This window comes from Cupressus sempervirens, chromosome 7 (assembly GCF_028749045.1).
Source record: "Cupressus sempervirens isolate cs-2001-9-10 chromosome 7, ASM2874904v1, whole genome shotgun sequence".
Taxonomy (NCBI): domain Eukaryota; kingdom Viridiplantae; phylum Streptophyta; class Pinopsida; order Cupressales; family Cupressaceae; genus Cupressus; species Cupressus sempervirens.
The window spans coordinates 189,870,975-189,888,188 of NC_143124.1; the positions used below are offsets into that span (position 1 = coordinate 189,870,975).

The 17,214-nt window shown below is 41.7% G+C and overlaps 1 pseudogene; it reads left to right on the forward strand.

Annotated features, from left to right (window-relative positions):
• The window catches only part of LOC149546136 (putative folate-biopterin transporter 6), a 151,541-nt pseudogene that overhangs the window by 63,730 nt on the left and 70,597 nt on the right, over window positions 1-17,214 (forward strand).

Consider the following 17,214-nt stretch of genomic DNA (forward strand, 5'->3'; position numbering starts at 1 on the left):
AGCATCTTGAGCATACATCCACAGCAAAAGGACACATCTACAGAATCAAGAAAGCATGGAGTGTTTTCTCTTGTGAGGTTTGCACTTCTTGTTTGCTTTCTTTGTCTAAGCATATATGTGAATTTAGTTTTTGGTTTGTGAATGTTTACTTTATTTGTAAATGTTCTTTGCATACTAATTCTTGTTCTACATTTTGGCACGCCCGGTGGGACCCCACTATGGGTCATTTAATCATCTATTTTCATCTATATGTCATTTTTCTAACCATCTAATGTTTGTTGTTGTTTGAGTGTGTTGTGAGGGTGTTTTGCTTATTTTTGCAGGTTAAAGAACACACTTAGGAAGAAGAAATACCATCTAAAAAAAAAAAATTCACGTTTTTCAACTTTTTTGGCGCAGTTTTGGCGTCTGCAACCTGTTTTGTCTGCGAAAATCCGCGTCTGCAAAAATCGACGTCTGCGCAAATCGACGTCTGCGAAAATCCGCGTCTGCGAAAATTGACATCTGCGAAAATCCGCGTCTGCGAAAATCGTCGTCTGTGAAAATCCACATCTGCGCAAATCGGCGTCTCTGCTTGTCACCTGTGTTCTGTGCTGCAAATCTGTTTTGTCCTCTTCGAATACTAGCGTCTCTGTATTTCAGCATCTTCGTATTTTGGCGTCTCTGTATTTCAGCGTCTTCGTATTTTGACAGACTGTCTTCTCTACTTGCTTATGTTGCATTTCTGCTTTATTATTTCTGCACTTTGTAGCTAAAAATATTTTTTTTTAAAAAAAAAAAAAGTATAAATCAAAATTTGACTTTTAGTGGTTCCGTAGGATTTAGACCATTTTAAGCATTTTTACGCGTAGAAAAAACAGCAAAAAAAGTTAAAAAAAATTTTCCCATAGTTAAGCTCTCATTTTTTTGAAGATTTTGGCTAACTAACTAAATTGCTTTTTTTTGTCTCATTGCAGGTTGCAGCACATATGGAACCACTAAACATGTTTCTTGCAGGTTTTCATGTTGCTAAAAAATGAACTTGAATGTTTAACCATTTGTCTTTGAATGCATGTTGCTAAAAAAATGAACTTGAATGGTTAAACACATTTTTCATTGAATGAATGTTGCTCAAAACACACTCTTGAATGTCATGGATTAAAATCAACTTTCTTTGGAATGCATGCTTAAAACAACAAATCCAATCTTGAATGCCAAGGATCAATTAACCATTGCAATATCAAACACTTTATTTGGAGCTTCTAAAATTGAACAAAACAAATCTCTTTTCCAAATGCAATCTAGGTAAAGTTTGATTTTTGGACATTTAAGAAACTTTGTTAAGTTAAAATACAAATTTACAAAAATCAATTTGAGTAGTTCCTTGGACTCACCTCTTTTCTAATCACCCATCAAATATTAACCATTGGTTGCAATCTCAGCGCCATTTATGGGGATGGGTCTACTTGAAAAAGGTGTTAAATGTTCCACAATCTAACTCACTCACTTGGTCTTTGAACATTTGCTTTAAATTTATCAAAATTCTTAAATGGCCAAAACTCTAGATTAAATCGATCACACTTCAAGTTTGGGCACTAAAATTGAACAACAACTGACGTGGAGAGCCTCCGGGCGCGCACTTGAAATCGAATCTCACGCACTTTTGTTTTGGGCTTAAAACAAACTCACACTCAATCTTGAATGCCTTAAAGAAAATTAATCGATACTTGACGTGGAGGGCCTTCGGGCGCGCGAGTTTGCTTTTGTTGACCCTAACTCTTCTTATTGTTTGCATTCTTCGATCGATTACTTTTGTTGGCGCTTCAAGTTGGAATTGAACATTGTCTCTTAAACATGAGTGCTTGCAAAGTCTAAATTAGCACACATAAGAGTCAGTTGGTAAAAGAACAAGCGTGTTTTTTAGCCCAAGGTCATCCAAGTCTTCTCTCCCCTTGTCGTCTTTCGAGGCCATCTTGGGTGCATAAGATTAGGATCCAAAACCTTGTTTCTTTTTAGGAGGCCTGCTTGGGGATTTCATCACCCCTTGGACGACCTCAACTCCAGCGTTCCGGCAGAGTATAAGAATCGGGAGGTGAATCGAAAGACACCTCTCTTGGGATCAAGATTTTGTCATTCGGGCTAAGCCTCAAGGAACTTTATACCCTTGAGAAGTGAAAGAGGAGAAGTGGGTTACCGCTCCTCTCGGCTGTGTGACATCCTTTTGGTCTCATCTACGGATTTGGGCCTCGCGTACCTTGCGTATATCGAGGACTCCCTAGCTAAACCAATTGTCAGCCTTGCAGAAAACCATCTAGGATGTTAATGTGTTTGGAGTGACTGATCGAAACATTTGTAGAACATACACACTCCTTGGCGCAAGTATCACATTCTGAGAACCACAAACTTCTATCTGGGTGTTCCTATCTATTGCTTGTTTTTATTTTACTTGTTGAATGAATGTTTGCCAAACTTGGTCAATCCTAGCTTAGGGCACACTTAGCGTAGTCACTGCCTATTTTGGAAGTTGAACAAGTTGAAGCAAAACAACTGAGATTTTTCCCAAAGCCAAGCAAATTCAGGAATTTATGTCGGAACAACCCAAACCCAAGCAGAAGTTTCACAAGGTCAAACTCAAGCCATCTCTAGCATACCAAGAACTTTCAGCCAAGAGAAAAGAAATAACACCAAGCCCACGAATTGCCAAACTCCACAAAGAAGAGGACAAAGCTACCGACGAAGCACTTCAAGAGGCCTGGTTAGAGCGCACCATCAAATTTAGCCAACATCCAGGAGTTAATCCTGCTTATGCCTTACCAACTAGGCATGATTTCTATGATTAGACACCCTTGTTTCTCCACATCTTCTTGGATAAGCTTCACTTTAGAGTCATCTTTGTAGAAAAGCCAGCCATCTTAGGTTATCCCCTTAAGCATTATTAGCTCATCCATCTCATTTAGAATCATACCATCTAGCCAGTAATCGAAAATCTGCACATCTAAGCTTTCAAAATTGTTGTCACCTTGCTAAAAGTTTGCCATTCCTAAAATCTTCCAAATCCACCAATCTCACCAAGGTTATCCCTTTGACAGAGCTTTGTCTAGGGTAATCTAGCTTTGTCACTTGTTATCCCTCATCACCTTGAGCTAAAGGTTGGGATTCGCAAGTGGTCAATCTCGTGTTCTTCCTAAAGGATCATCAGTCTATCCTTAAGTTGACACAATCACCACCAAGCTTGCACATAGGAAGGCAGACCTTTTGTGCTTTGACAACATATCTTTGAAGTTAGAATCCCCAACCCAATCCTCCTTAGGTTTTGTCATATAGCTTTGCCTCAACCTAGGAAATCATTTGCATAGAAAAGCCTTCCCCCTTTTGCATCCATCAGCATTATTGCATCTCATCCCTAGGAGCATTTTTCATGCCACCCGTCACTCGCTTAGCCAAGAAGAAAGAAACAATGGAGCCCTATCATTTGGATCGAACAGCCTCACCCCCCTTGAGCACTCAGCCATCCTTCAACCCAAAGCAAGCTATGCCATCACCTACTGACATTGAAGCTTTCATGAACCAACCAGGAAATGCAGTATTGGTAAACGCCATTATAGACAAAAACAAAGAGACAATCATGGCTAATTTTCGAAGGGACAATGTAGGAACCTTTGACTTTGGAAGACCTCCTCCATTATCAGATCCATCTCACCCGTTGTTTGGGCAGCTGCCACCACCCATAGGCTCTTATGATCCAAATTATCCTCAATATATTCCAAAAGAAGAGCCTCCAGCCAATCCATATGACCCAACAGACCCAAACATACCATCATCCACCCAAGTTGAAATCTCCATGCCGCAAGCCAACCCAGCCACCACCACTCCATCCTTGGTTCGTACCTCTCCACTCCAAACCCCCTTTACCCAAAACATCTCACCGTTCACCCCCTTCACTATTGCTGCTGCTCCCCAACCCAGCCTTCCAAATCCACCCATCTCCCAAATCAGTGCTAGCATCTTTGGCCAACCTCAGCAATATACAACAGGGATGCCACCCATGGGGCCAAGTAATCAACCTTTCATCGCCCCCAGCTTGTTCACCACAGCCCAAAGCACAATCCCATCATTTCCATTAGGTCTTGGGAGCTCAATACCACCAGCCACAAATCCACAAGCTACTACCTTCACTCCACAAAGCTATCAAATCCCACAAGCTACTACCAATCTTCTACCAAGCTCCCAAGTGACCCCAGCTCCCGCCACCACTCTACCAAGCTTCCAAATCCAGCCACAAAGCTATCAAACCCCATCAGTTCCATTCCCAAGCTTTCAATTCCCACCACCTCCACCACCAACTAATCCATTACCTCCAATTACCAACTACTTTTCAATGCCACTTCTAGGAGGTAATCCACCACCCCAGCCAACCACCAATTATTTGCAGATACCATCCCAAATGGGGGCACAACCCACATATATTGGTCAAACCCCACAAGCCCTCCGATCCTTTCCCCAAGCCTCACAACCATCTTATACCTTGCCTCCACAAAGCAATCCATTTATCCCACAGCCAGCTTATGTTCCTCAATCCCAACCTCAAATCCCATATCAACAGCAAGCCTCGCAACACATGCAGCAATATGCGCCACCTCCCCCTCAACAACCCATCATCCACCATGCAGCTGCCCAAACAATGTACAATCCCTATCAGCAAATCCCTCACAGCCATCCATATTCAGTGGCCCCATCCAGCACATACCTACCTCGAGGCACTCCTACATTGGGGGCACCCCAACCATCACCTATCAATTCAGAGTGGGAGCAAATGAAGACAGCTCTGAAAGCCATCCAAGAAGGGAATGATCCAAAGACATTCAAGTTTGAGAATGTGTGTCCTTACCCATTTGACAGAGCCATTACCACGACACCATTTCCCAAACACTTTGAGGTACCTAAATTTGACAAATTCAGAGGAAAAGGAGACCCTGTCACACATATCAAAGAATTTTACATGCATTGCCAGGACGTGGCATACAATGATGTCTTCCTCTTGCGCCTTTTTCCCAAAAGCTTGGCTGGACCAGCTCTTGAATGGTTTTATAGAATCCCCTATGGCACAATTAAAAACTTTGCTGAATTATTTGAGGCATTTGTAGCCCAATATGCCCATCTTGTTGAAACAGAGCTATCAATAGTTGATCTTGTCCACACCAAGCAAAAAGGTGGAGAAAGCCTTGCCGAATACCTGTAAAGATGGAAAACCCTTACCACCCGCATATCCTGCACCTTGCCAGAACGCCATGTGGTGAAAATGTTTATTGATAATGCACATCCCAGCTTGGCTCACCACATGACCATGAACTGTTTACAGACCTATAAGGATATCAAAGAGAAAGGAATGATCCTTGAGCAAGGACTCATCAAAGATGGTGTGGTAAAGATTTACAAAGAGGCCAACCAAAATCAATCACATTCCAATGACAAGTCTAGGTATTGGAACAAAAACAAGCATGTTGCAACAGATGGGGTTACTGACACCAGACATGTGAATATCGTTGGTCCTTCTCAAAACCAGTCTAACCCACCATATCAAACAAACAACCAACAAGCTATCAATTACCAACAACGAAATAACCAAAGCTATCAAAACCACAATACAAGACCCAACTTTCAAGGGTCTAACAATCAAGCTAATGCCATCAATGTAGCTGCAGGGCAAAAGCCCAGATTCCAACCTGCACCTAGAAACTATACACCCCTTGGTGAGCCATTGCATGTTATTTTTGAGAAATTGGCTAAGGAAAACCTCATCAAATTTCCTCCTACCCAGCAAATTGATCCAAGCCAATCCAAAGCTGCATGGTACAAGGATAATGAGTATTGCAAGTTCCATAGGGTAAGCGGTCACACCACCCTCAGATGCATGAAACTGAAAGACTATGTGCAAGACCTCATTGATCGGAAGGAAATCACTGTTGGTGTCCAAACCTCTCCCAATGCAAGCTTACAGATTTATCAAAATGCTTTTCCTCCACACAATAACCAAAATCCTGGAAAAGCACCTATCCAAAACAACACCAACAACCTCCAGCCAGACCAACAGCATGGGAAGAACAATGACCACACTTCATCCTATATAGACTATGGTAGCCTTATAGGTTGTATAACTGAGAAAGAGCCTTCTGTCAATGTTATCAATATCCGAGGACCAGACAATGAGTGTGCGGTCACCACTCGAAGAGCGCGATTTAACATCGCAGGCCCACCAGTTTCATCAACACCATCAGCTCCATCAAAAAGCTGGTACAATATCTTGGAACACCTTGGGAACATGCCAGCCCAAATATCCATTTTAGACCTTCTCCGCACTAGTCCTGTGTACAAAGACATCCTTGACAGTGCTCTCATAGAATCCCGTGTCCCTTCTGATATCAATGCTACTGATTTTCGTAATCTTGTTGGACACCTTTCATCCTCATGTGCCCTATCTTTCAAACCCACCGACATACCCGCAGTTGAGCCAGATCACACCCTTCCGCTTCGCATAGCCATCATGGTATCCAATTTTGCCGTGAAAAGAGTAATGATAGATAATGGATCAGCCTTGAACATTTACACCCTAAAATTTATAAAACAAGCTGGGTATACTAAGGCAAATATGATCAGTGAGGTTATCACCATCAAAGCTTATGACAACTTGGAAAGGACCACAGAAGGGACTATTTTGCTACCAATCAAGGTTGGGCCGGTCATCCAAGAGACAATTTGCCATGTTGTTGATCTAAACCTACCATTTAACATCCTCCTCGGTCGCCCATGGATTCATGCTATGAAGGCCGTTCCATCCACCTACCATCAGTGCATCAAATTTCCGCATCAGGGAATTGAGGTAACCATCCACGCCGATCCAGAACCCTTTGCTTACTGCAATGCGGTTGAAGCTTCATATACAAACCATTGCCCTGGAATAGACATCGGCACAGCCATCGCCAGCTCATCCCACACTTGTAATGACGCAGAAACCATCCTCACCTCCACCCTATCTACTGTAAAGATCAACAACAAAGGCTGTGGAGAATATAGTCTATCAGATGCATTTGCTGTCGGAGCAATCCCACTTGATCCACATACCCATGGACGGCCAGCATATCACAAAGCTAAGGAGATTCCACCTCCTCGATACAAATGGTTTGGCCCAACCACCTTTGTATCCTCAAAAATGTCTCTTCATGAGGAGCTCACTCCAGATATCAACAATTGGTTACATAAGGATGCCCCTCCAAGAAATCAAGCATGCCTTAATCACTTCAGCCAGAAGTATCCCCAACAACATAAGCTCATCACTGAAAAATGGAACTATCAAGGAGGTGGACTAGGACCAGAAGAAAGGGGCATGCAATGTCCCATCGAAGCACATAATTGGGAAACGAAGTCAGGTCTTGGCTTTGGCATACCCACAACTGGGGGCACCAACGAGAACGGTCACGCTTTTTCGAACATTCACCGCGACCTTGTCGAAATCGAAGACATTCCCGAGGAAGTTGAAAAGAGAGCCTACGACGATATCCCAGACCAAATCTTCCTAGGAGACTCTGTTCTCCGAGAACTATCCATCCATCTCATTGACCTACCACTTGCTCATCCACAACTCATAGATTGGGACCAACCAAGTGTCATACATATTGATGAGTTCGCATCAGAGGAAGCGCTTCTAAGATTCATGGGAGCTGAAACTCCTCATAAGAAGACAAAGCCAAATTTTGCCTACATCTACAAGCTAGATCCCAAAGGGTATTTTGGAGAAAATCCCCAACCTAGTTTCGATACACCCAAAACTGGAACTAAGGTAAATCTGGGACTAGCTAAGGCAGCGAAGAGAACTCCTCAGCAAGAAAATCCAGAGCCACAAGCAGAACATGAGGATTTAGTATTGCCTCCTCAAGATAATCGACCAGAGGTGTCTTCTATTCTAATAGAGGATACTAGAGAAGTCAACATTGGTTCTTTAGAGATCCCTAGAATTGTTCACATTGCTGCATCCCTATCACAAGACCAAGCTGACCTCCTCTTTGAGGTTTTACGAGAGAACATTGGCCGATTTGCATGGTCATATCAGGACATGCCAGGACTTGATCCAAAGCTTGTAGTTCATCATCTTGCAGTCGATCCAAAGATCAAGCCCGTCAGACAAAAGCTTAGAAAAATGCACCCCAAGGTGGCATTACTAGTCAAAGCTGAACTAGAAAGAATGTTAGCTGCTAAGGTTATCCGACCTATCGACTACTCAGAATGGATCTCCAACATGGTCCCTGTCACTAAGCCTTCCGGTGACATCAGAATCTGCACTGATTTTAGAGATCTTAACAAAGCTTGTCCAAAGGATGATTTTCCCTTGCCCAACATAGATATGATTGTAGATCTTACAGCTGGACATGAAATTCTGTCCCTTATGGATGGATTTTTCGGGTATAATCAGATCAAGATTGCAGAAGAGGACCAGCATAAGACAGCATTCACTACCCCTTGGGGAACCTTTTGCTACACCATGATGCCTTTTGGCCTAAAGAATGCTGGGGCTACCTCTCAAAGAGCTATGACAGCCATTTTCCATGATCTTATCCATAGCATTTTGGAAAATTATGTGGACGATATCCTAGTCAAATCTCACACCTTCATGGATCATCTTGCTGACCTGGAAAAAGTCTTTGATAGGTTGGCCCAATATCATCTCATGCTAAATCCCAAGAAGTGTGTCTTTGGGGTCACATCTGGCAAGCTTCTAGGCTTCATAGTTTCTAAACGGGGTATAGAGATCGACCCCAAAAAGGTCAAGGCTATCTTAGACATACCTCCTCCCCAGACACTGCGACAGCTTCGCTCTCTTCAGGGAAAACTTCAATCTGTCTGGCGCTTCATCTCCCAACTTGCAGATAAGTGTACACCGTTTTCACACTTGCTAAAGAAGAATGAGAACTTCAAGTGGGATCTTTTATGTCAGCGCAGCTTCGATCAGCTCAAGCAGTACCTCACCAATCCCCCTATCTTGGTTCCACCAGTTCCTGGTCGTCCCTTGATCTTGTATATATCAGCAACACCTACTGCTCTAGGGGCACTTCTAGCACAACATGATGATTATAGCAGAGAGAGAGCCATCTACTATATCAGTAGAACCCTAGTTGGTTATGAACTCAATTACACTCCTCTGGAAAAAGCTTGTTTGGCAGTTGTTTTCTCAACTCAAAAGCTTCGCCACTACATGCTAAGTCATACCATCCAACTAGTCTCCAAGATTGACCCTCTCAAGTATATGCTCTCCAGAACAGCACTTACAGGCCGTTTGGCCAAATGGGTTATGCTACTAAGTGAGTTTGACATCCAGTATGTGGATAGAAAGGCAATCAAAGGGCAAGCTATAGCAGATCACCTAGCTGATGCACCTCTAGTAGATGCATATCCTTTGCTCACAGAATTTCACGATGAGCATATCTGCCTAATTGAAAAACAGCCCCCATGGAAGCTTTATTTTGATGGCTCATACACCTCTCATGGATCAGGGGCAGGAATATTATTAGTTACACCTCAAGGAGGTTACATTCCAAAAGCCTTCAAGCTACAATTCCCTAGCACCAACAATATAGCAGAATATGAAGCTCTTGTAGCAGGATTAAAGATAGCTGCAGAATGGAATATCACTGAGTTACAAGTCTTTGGTGATTCCCAACTCATCATCAAACAAGTCTTAAATGAATATCAAACCAAAGATGAAAAGCTATTACCCTACAAAGAGCTAGTTGATCAGCTGACCCAACATTTTACAAAGCTTCAGTTTACACAAGTGCCTCGAATGCAGAACAAGGCAGCAGATGCCATGGCCACTATCGGCTCGCTCTTGGAAATTCCCCAAGAAGCTACGCAGTATGAATTTTTAGTTGAACAACTCCTCACACCCGCTTATGCGAATGAGGATTCAAACCGTGTTTGTATCTTGGTTGGTCCCCAATCCCCTTGGTACCATGAAATTCACGCTTACCTTAACGATGGTATCATATCCCCTCACCTCACACGCACCCAACGCCAGAACCTTATTCGAAAATCATCCCGCTATGTTATCATAGCCAATACCCTATATCGTCGGGGTTATCATGATACCCTCTCTCGATGTTTAGATGAAAATGAGGCCGCGATGGCATTAAAAGAAGTGCATTCCGAACTTTGCGGTGCCCACACGAGTGGTATTGTCCTAGCACGACAAATCCTTAGAGCAGGCTACTATTGGCCTACCATTGAAGAAGACTCTTGTGACTTTGTCAGAAAGTGTCTCCCATGTCAGCAGCATGCAAATCTTGTGCACGCTCCAGCACAAGATCTACAGCCTATTGCACCACCTTGGCCTTTCGCTTGTTGGGGCCTTGATCTAGTTGGAACTATCACCCCTCTCTCATCTGATGGACATAAATGGATAATAACAGCTACAGACTATTTCACTAAGTGGGTGGAAGCAGTCCCCCTAGTCTCAGCTACAGGAGTTCAAGTCTCCAAGTTCATCTTGTACCACATTGTTTGCCGCTTCGGCATCCCATCCACCATCTTCACTGACCACGGAGGTAACTTTGAAAATCTCAACATGGAAGAATTATGCACTTCCCTCCACATCCATCACCGCTTTTCTAGCCCATATTTCCCATAAGGTAACGGCCAGGCAGAGGCAACTAATAAAACCCTCCTCAAAATCCTAAAGAAAGTTGTCAATGATTCCGGCCGTGATTGGCACCTTCAAATAAATCCGGCTCTATGGGCCTATCGAACTTCCTTCCGTACATCCACAGGCACAACTCCATACTCCCTAGTCTATGGTGCCGAAGCGGTATTACCTATAGAAGTTGAACTTCCCTCACTACGCATATCTTTGCGAGGGAAAATCTCAGATGAAGAATACAGAGTAGCTCGACTCACCCAGCTAGATCTCTTAGACGAGAAGAGACAACAAGCCTATGACCATCTCACAGTCTATCAAACTCGTCTCAAAAGGAATTTCAACAAGAAGGTGCTCCCACGACACTTTTAGCCAGGTGACATGGTCGTCAAAGAAAATATGAAAGTCCAAGCAGATCGAGAAAAGAAAGGCAAGTTTGAACCTACATGGCTTGGTCCCTATGTGGTTACTGCCTCCTTTGGCTCCGGAGCCTATCAATTATCTACACCAGAAGGAGAACTCTTGAATGATCCCACTAACATCATTCATCTCAAGAAGTTCTATGCTTGAAGATCCTTGGTATACCCAGCTTTTGAAAAATACAAAAAAAAATAGTAAAGAGAAACAAGCGTCCAATGGTGAAAACTTGGCAATTCAAGTGCCTTGGATAGGTACCTTGGTGTAAACCTGGTAATTCAGGCGCCTTGTGTGCTAAAGACTAATCCATTATCTATCACTATCCTATCCTTCATCCATCCACCCACCATCCCATAAAACACCTGCTCGTTCCCTTGGTGTTCCAATCAAATATCCAAAATTTGATGGAGCTTGTCAATACCTCCTGTACAGCTTGTAAATCTTGTACCAAAGCTTGTATTATACCTTGTAAATCTTGTACCATACCTTGTATATATCCGAATCTTGCCCAAAGCTTGTACCATATTCCAGCTTGTAAATAATCTTGTATCCTAGCCTGTATCCTATCACATGCACACACAGAATCCCATTTTCCTTAAGCTTTTCACAAACCATCTACCTATCCACCTGTCAACTATTATAGACATCCCATCCTTCACAAACATTTCCATCTCACAAAAAACCAAAACATGAACAAACTTGTACATTTGTAACATATCTTGGTCTGTCAACTTGTACATCCTCTTTAGCTTAGTATCATTGTATCTATCCGGCTTTCGTGTTAGTTCATCCTCGGTCAACATCTTGCACACATCGCACACCTTGGTTAGATATTCCAATGCATCCTTTAGCTAGATCTCCTGTCACCAAAGTGTTATCCTTCTTAGTTCAGCTTGCCAGACGCATCACTCATCCAGATCCATCAGCTTAGGTGCTCTCTGATAGATCCTTGCAGGATATAGCTTTCCTCATGTCTGATCTTGGTCCGTTAGTACCTCGTCCTACCCATCTCGTTGGCAAACAGTTCTCTTTTGAATTTTCACTTTCTTTTGATTTGGGATCTTCCCTTTTGGGTCTTGAAATATCTTTTCCAAGCAATCTCCTTGTTCCCTCCTCAAGGTTGCCACGATCTTCCATATCATGGTATGCTGTGAATGGGGCAATTAGAGCGTAAGGTCTTGATCAGGTCTTTTGCTTGTTTTCTTTTTCTGCTTGTGGGTTACCTAGTGTCATTTCCACGCTGCTTCCTCTGGGATTCATGTGTGATACTGGGGCAATCCTTGTGTGTTTGTTTTGAGTCAGTTCATCAGTCCTCTGGACAGTTGGTGAAAAGGCCTTGATGTTCTTGGTAACCTTGGCAATTAACCAACAGTCCTATAGCAAATCTAGTGCTCAACTACATGTTGGTACTTCTCTTTGAAGTATCCCCCCGCTCAAAAAGCTTCAATGGATTCCCTTCATCTCCATTATCCCCCATCCATATCCTACATCTGTCGCTCCTACCCCAGCTTATGCATCAATATCTCTTTGAATCACTCCTCACGCTTAGCTTTAGGTATCCACAATCCTAGTCCTAGGGATCTCCGAAACCCATCTTCCGTCAGTCTGACTCTTTGAAATCCTGTTGCATCAGCTTTATCATTCTATCATCCATCTCCCTACCATGGATTCCTTTTATAGCGCTCCGCTCCTCCATCTCCCCCCCCCAATCCTGGAAAGTCTTAAGCTTGCTTTACTATTGTGCCTCTAATTTCCCTTTATCATTCTCCCGTAGTGAGAGTTTGAGCTAATTCAGCCCCTTCTCTTCGCCAACCTATGTCTCAGCTCGTCTCAATTTCTTGTACTTTTCAAGAAGTCATCAAGCCTCATTTCTCTCCCCGCCGCCTTCTTGAGGGGGCATCATCTAAGTCTAGTCTCTCCTCTTCTTATCCGAGACTGGGGCAACCTTGTTGCTAAAACATCTTCCTCGTGTCATCTTCATTCGAACTTCTTTGAAATAGTGTTGTCTCAACACTATGTCAAAGAGGGGCAAAATGTAAACACCTAAATTTGATTACACTGCTTTGGTAATCTAATTTAGCCATCTCTAAAGGCATCATTAATTAAATTCTTATTTAATTAATCCTTTGCCATCCCTAGTTGATTAATTTAATTAATCATCTATAGTCCTAATTGATAAATCAAATAATCTATTATTTATCAATTAAATCCTTTTCTCCTATCTAATTCCAAAAATCCCCATTTATTAAATAAATCTATTTGATAAATGAAATCCTCAAATTCAAAAACCCCTAACCTATCTCTAATCCTCCATTTAGCCTAATCCACCCCATCCACCCATACTAACCAAGCTTAGCCACTAACTCACCCACCCTCACTAATGCCATCCACTTGCACATCTCTAACATCCCTAAGCTAATCCTAAACCCAAGCCTAATCCACCCCCTAATGTTGTCACATTCCTTAAACAAGTTTAAGACTTTCCTAATCCAAACCAAAGTCTCCCCTCAAAAAACCCAACCACTAAGTCATGAGTGCTCTTACAAAACATAAAAGACTCTTACAAGCCCACTCATGACTCTTACACCCATCTTCCACACTCTTCCCTCTTCCACACTCATTCCTCTTACATCCCTCTTACATACTCAACCCCACTCATCATGCCTTTAACCAACCCTTCACCCTACCCTCTCACACTCATCCTCCTTGTGACAAGTGTCACCTTTCCATTGGTGCTAAACAAGCACAATCCATGTGCTCCCCTTTGAGTGCATCTTAGCCCTCCTTAAGCCTTCATCCATCCTTGCATCTAAGCCCTCCATCCCTCTACCCCTTAGCCTATAAATTGAATCCCATCCCAAGCCATTTCATCAACAATCTTTGAGCTAAAGTTACCATGCTATTTTGAGAACCAAAGCCATCAATATTACCCTTATAATGCCAAATTGAGAGCTCACAAAGCTACCAATTTGCCATTACCCATCTCCATTGAAGCAGCTTTTGAGCATCTTGAGCATACATCCACAGCAAAAGGACACATCTACAGAATCAAGAAAGCATGGAGTGTTTTCTCTTGTGAGGTTTGCACTTCTTGTTTGCTTTCTTTGTCTAAGCATATATGTGAATTTAGTTTTTGGTTTGTGAATGTTTACTTTATTTGTAAATGTTCTTTGCATACTAATTCTTGTTCTACACATAGACACCATATGGCACAAACACAGTACGGCCCCCTTATGTGCCCCCTGTAACCATACAGAGAGGGTCAACACAAAGTTTTGTCTAGTGGATTTTATACTGCCCGCACGGCAAAGCCTGAATCCGTGTAGAGGCCACACGTGCATACTAGGCACCATAAGAAAACCATATGACATATAGGGATAAGGGAAGGAGTGACGATAGGAAGCAAGAAAGAGATCTGTACGGCATCCAAAGAAAACAATTAAACCATACATTCATCTCCAACCGTACGGACGCCCAAATTGTTTATACATATAGTACGACAAAGTGAGACACCTTCACCATACGGCTTGTATTGCATCAGAGAGATTAGCTTCAAATAAATTTCGTACAGTGCCATACAGCCAGTCAAATGAAGTAACTGCAGCAGAAGTCTGAAGTCTATCATTCAACTGTACAACTGAGGAATTGTTTAACCATACAACAAAAGTTTACAGATCAGCAGAAGGAAGCAGTTAGAAGAGGAGCAAAGAAAAAAAAAAAACAAAACGACAACAAATCAAAAATGTTCAAAATGAATAATATATGATGCCGAAGGGAAGGGAAAGACATAAGCAGGTAGAAAACGCAAACAGTTGCCAAAAAGAGTGTGGGATCAGAAGAAAATCACAAAAAAGGTGTGTTCCATGGAGTTTTGTGTGGGATTAGAAGAAAATCACAAAAAAGGTGTCTTCCCTAGACTCCTTTGGGGGCGATGCCCCCTAGACCCCTAATCAGTTCAATTATCAGCCGTGGGAAGTGTGACCAATTGATGGGACTTAGAGCTACTACAGGCATAGTGTGCCAGAGGTGGAAAGATCGACGGAGCAAGCCTTTCGAGAGGGGTGATATGCTTTGAGGCACTTGGAGTAGGTGTTGGACGTGAAGCTATCTTGGTGGATGCTTAGAGAGCTTGGGAGTAGCTGATCATCCTATTGAAAGCAGTACAGCGACACTTGGCTCAGGGTACCCAGGAGTTGGAAGCAGAGAAAGCAGCATAGGTGGCTATCAAGGTCAACTTAATTAAGGAGACAGTATTGTGTTAGCAAAGGCTACAAATGCAACATGGTTTGGAGACCAATTTTGTGCAGGCACGAGACGAATGTGAAAGGGGTGTGATAGAAAAAAATCTATCTTGTTGTAGTTAGTCAGTTAATGTATTCCATTTTGTTAATCTGTCTTGGATATTTTTTAATTGTCGTCCAAAGACGACTTTTTCTTTTGGAGGGGATGATGTCGTTGGTAAATAGTGTAGCTGACAAGTTATTGTCATTGGTAAATATTGTGTAGCTAAAGGGTTGATGTCGTTGGTAATTGTTATGTAGCCGACGGCCCCTTGGAGAAGGTTCTTGTTATGTAGCCGACGGACCCCTTTGGGAAGGTTCTTCGGAAAGTATATGTACACCATCTAAGATCATTGTAATCATCATTAGAAGCACTATGTAATCTCTTCAGCATTTATGCGAATAATAAAAGCAGTACTGCTGTGTTACATATTCTTCTCTGTTGTCTGTATGCAATAAACCGTTTGCCCCATACAGTAAACAGCATCCTTAGAGTAAAGATCTGAAAGGAAAGCTACAATCCATCCTCCAAAAATGAGGATTACTTATATAAAAGATTGGTTTGTCTAACACAAAATTTCTGTTGACTACATTTCTAAAAACTTTGGAGGAAAACAACATAGTTAACATGGCTCACACACACACAAAAAAAATCAAGTAAATAAACATAGCTTCCATGGATAAGTCAATTTATGAACAGTTAGAAATTAGTATAAGCTGAGCAAATAATCCATTTCACTGAACTTCAGATCTTGCAAAAGCCAAACAAAAGGGAATCTAACACTCATGTAGATCTATGAGGCACATATTAATAGACCATTAACAATTTCCTCCAAAACGCTTACATATATACAGCTGAGTCAACTTACAAATTATTAATTCAAAAGAGAAACCTACACAAAATATCATTCCAACAACATCGTGATATCGGATTTTGACATCAATTCCAATTAAAAATTATGATATAATTTGAGGAGATAACTGGAATTCCTAAAACAAGATTTTAGATTATATAAGAATAACGTCATCATGATACAAATCTAAGAAAAAACTATATGAAGAAACATACTAACCATAGGCTTGAGCATTCCAAGAAATATAAGTGGCTACCAGTAGCGTCAACCTCAAACATCACTTAACCCAACAAAATTGATTACAATCAATAAAAACACTAGCAGTTACTCTTAAGATTTCTTATAATAAAAAGATTAAGCTAAAAGCCCATAAATGTAAGAAAATGAATGATGCTAAAAGGGGCACTCCATATTCCACCAAGAACTTAGTTATTCAAAATGAAAACTTGAAAACTGAACCAAGAGTGCTTCTTATAGTAACATAGACTAGCTGAAAGCCCATGCTGTTAGTGTGTTTCTCATATTTATGTTGAAACATTTATAAGAGATTGCTTGATGATTGTCTCCCGCTTGGTGCTCCAAGTTAATCTGACTTTTGACCCTCTGAGCTAGTATAATAGTATATAGTATCTGGTATGTAGTAACACTGATAGGAGCTTATAACCTCTCAAAAAAAATTTGATAACAAAATTATATAAAATATTCGATTGAATACATCTTTTGGTACAATGATAACGTTACCTCATATGCTATTCCAATTTTGAACTATGAATGATCCCATTTTTGCATAAATTAGTCACAATCAATCTGATGCAATCTTTATGTCTTATAATTCTTGTGTCATCTTAGAATGATAAATTATAAGAAGCTAAAATAAGGTAGACAATTATTTCTATGCATTTGTGTGGCAGGCTTTATCCAGTATACCATGGGACATAAAACCAGTCTATGGGCTCATCACCGACACGTTTCCAATTGCTGGGTATGTTATGTGGTTTATGCA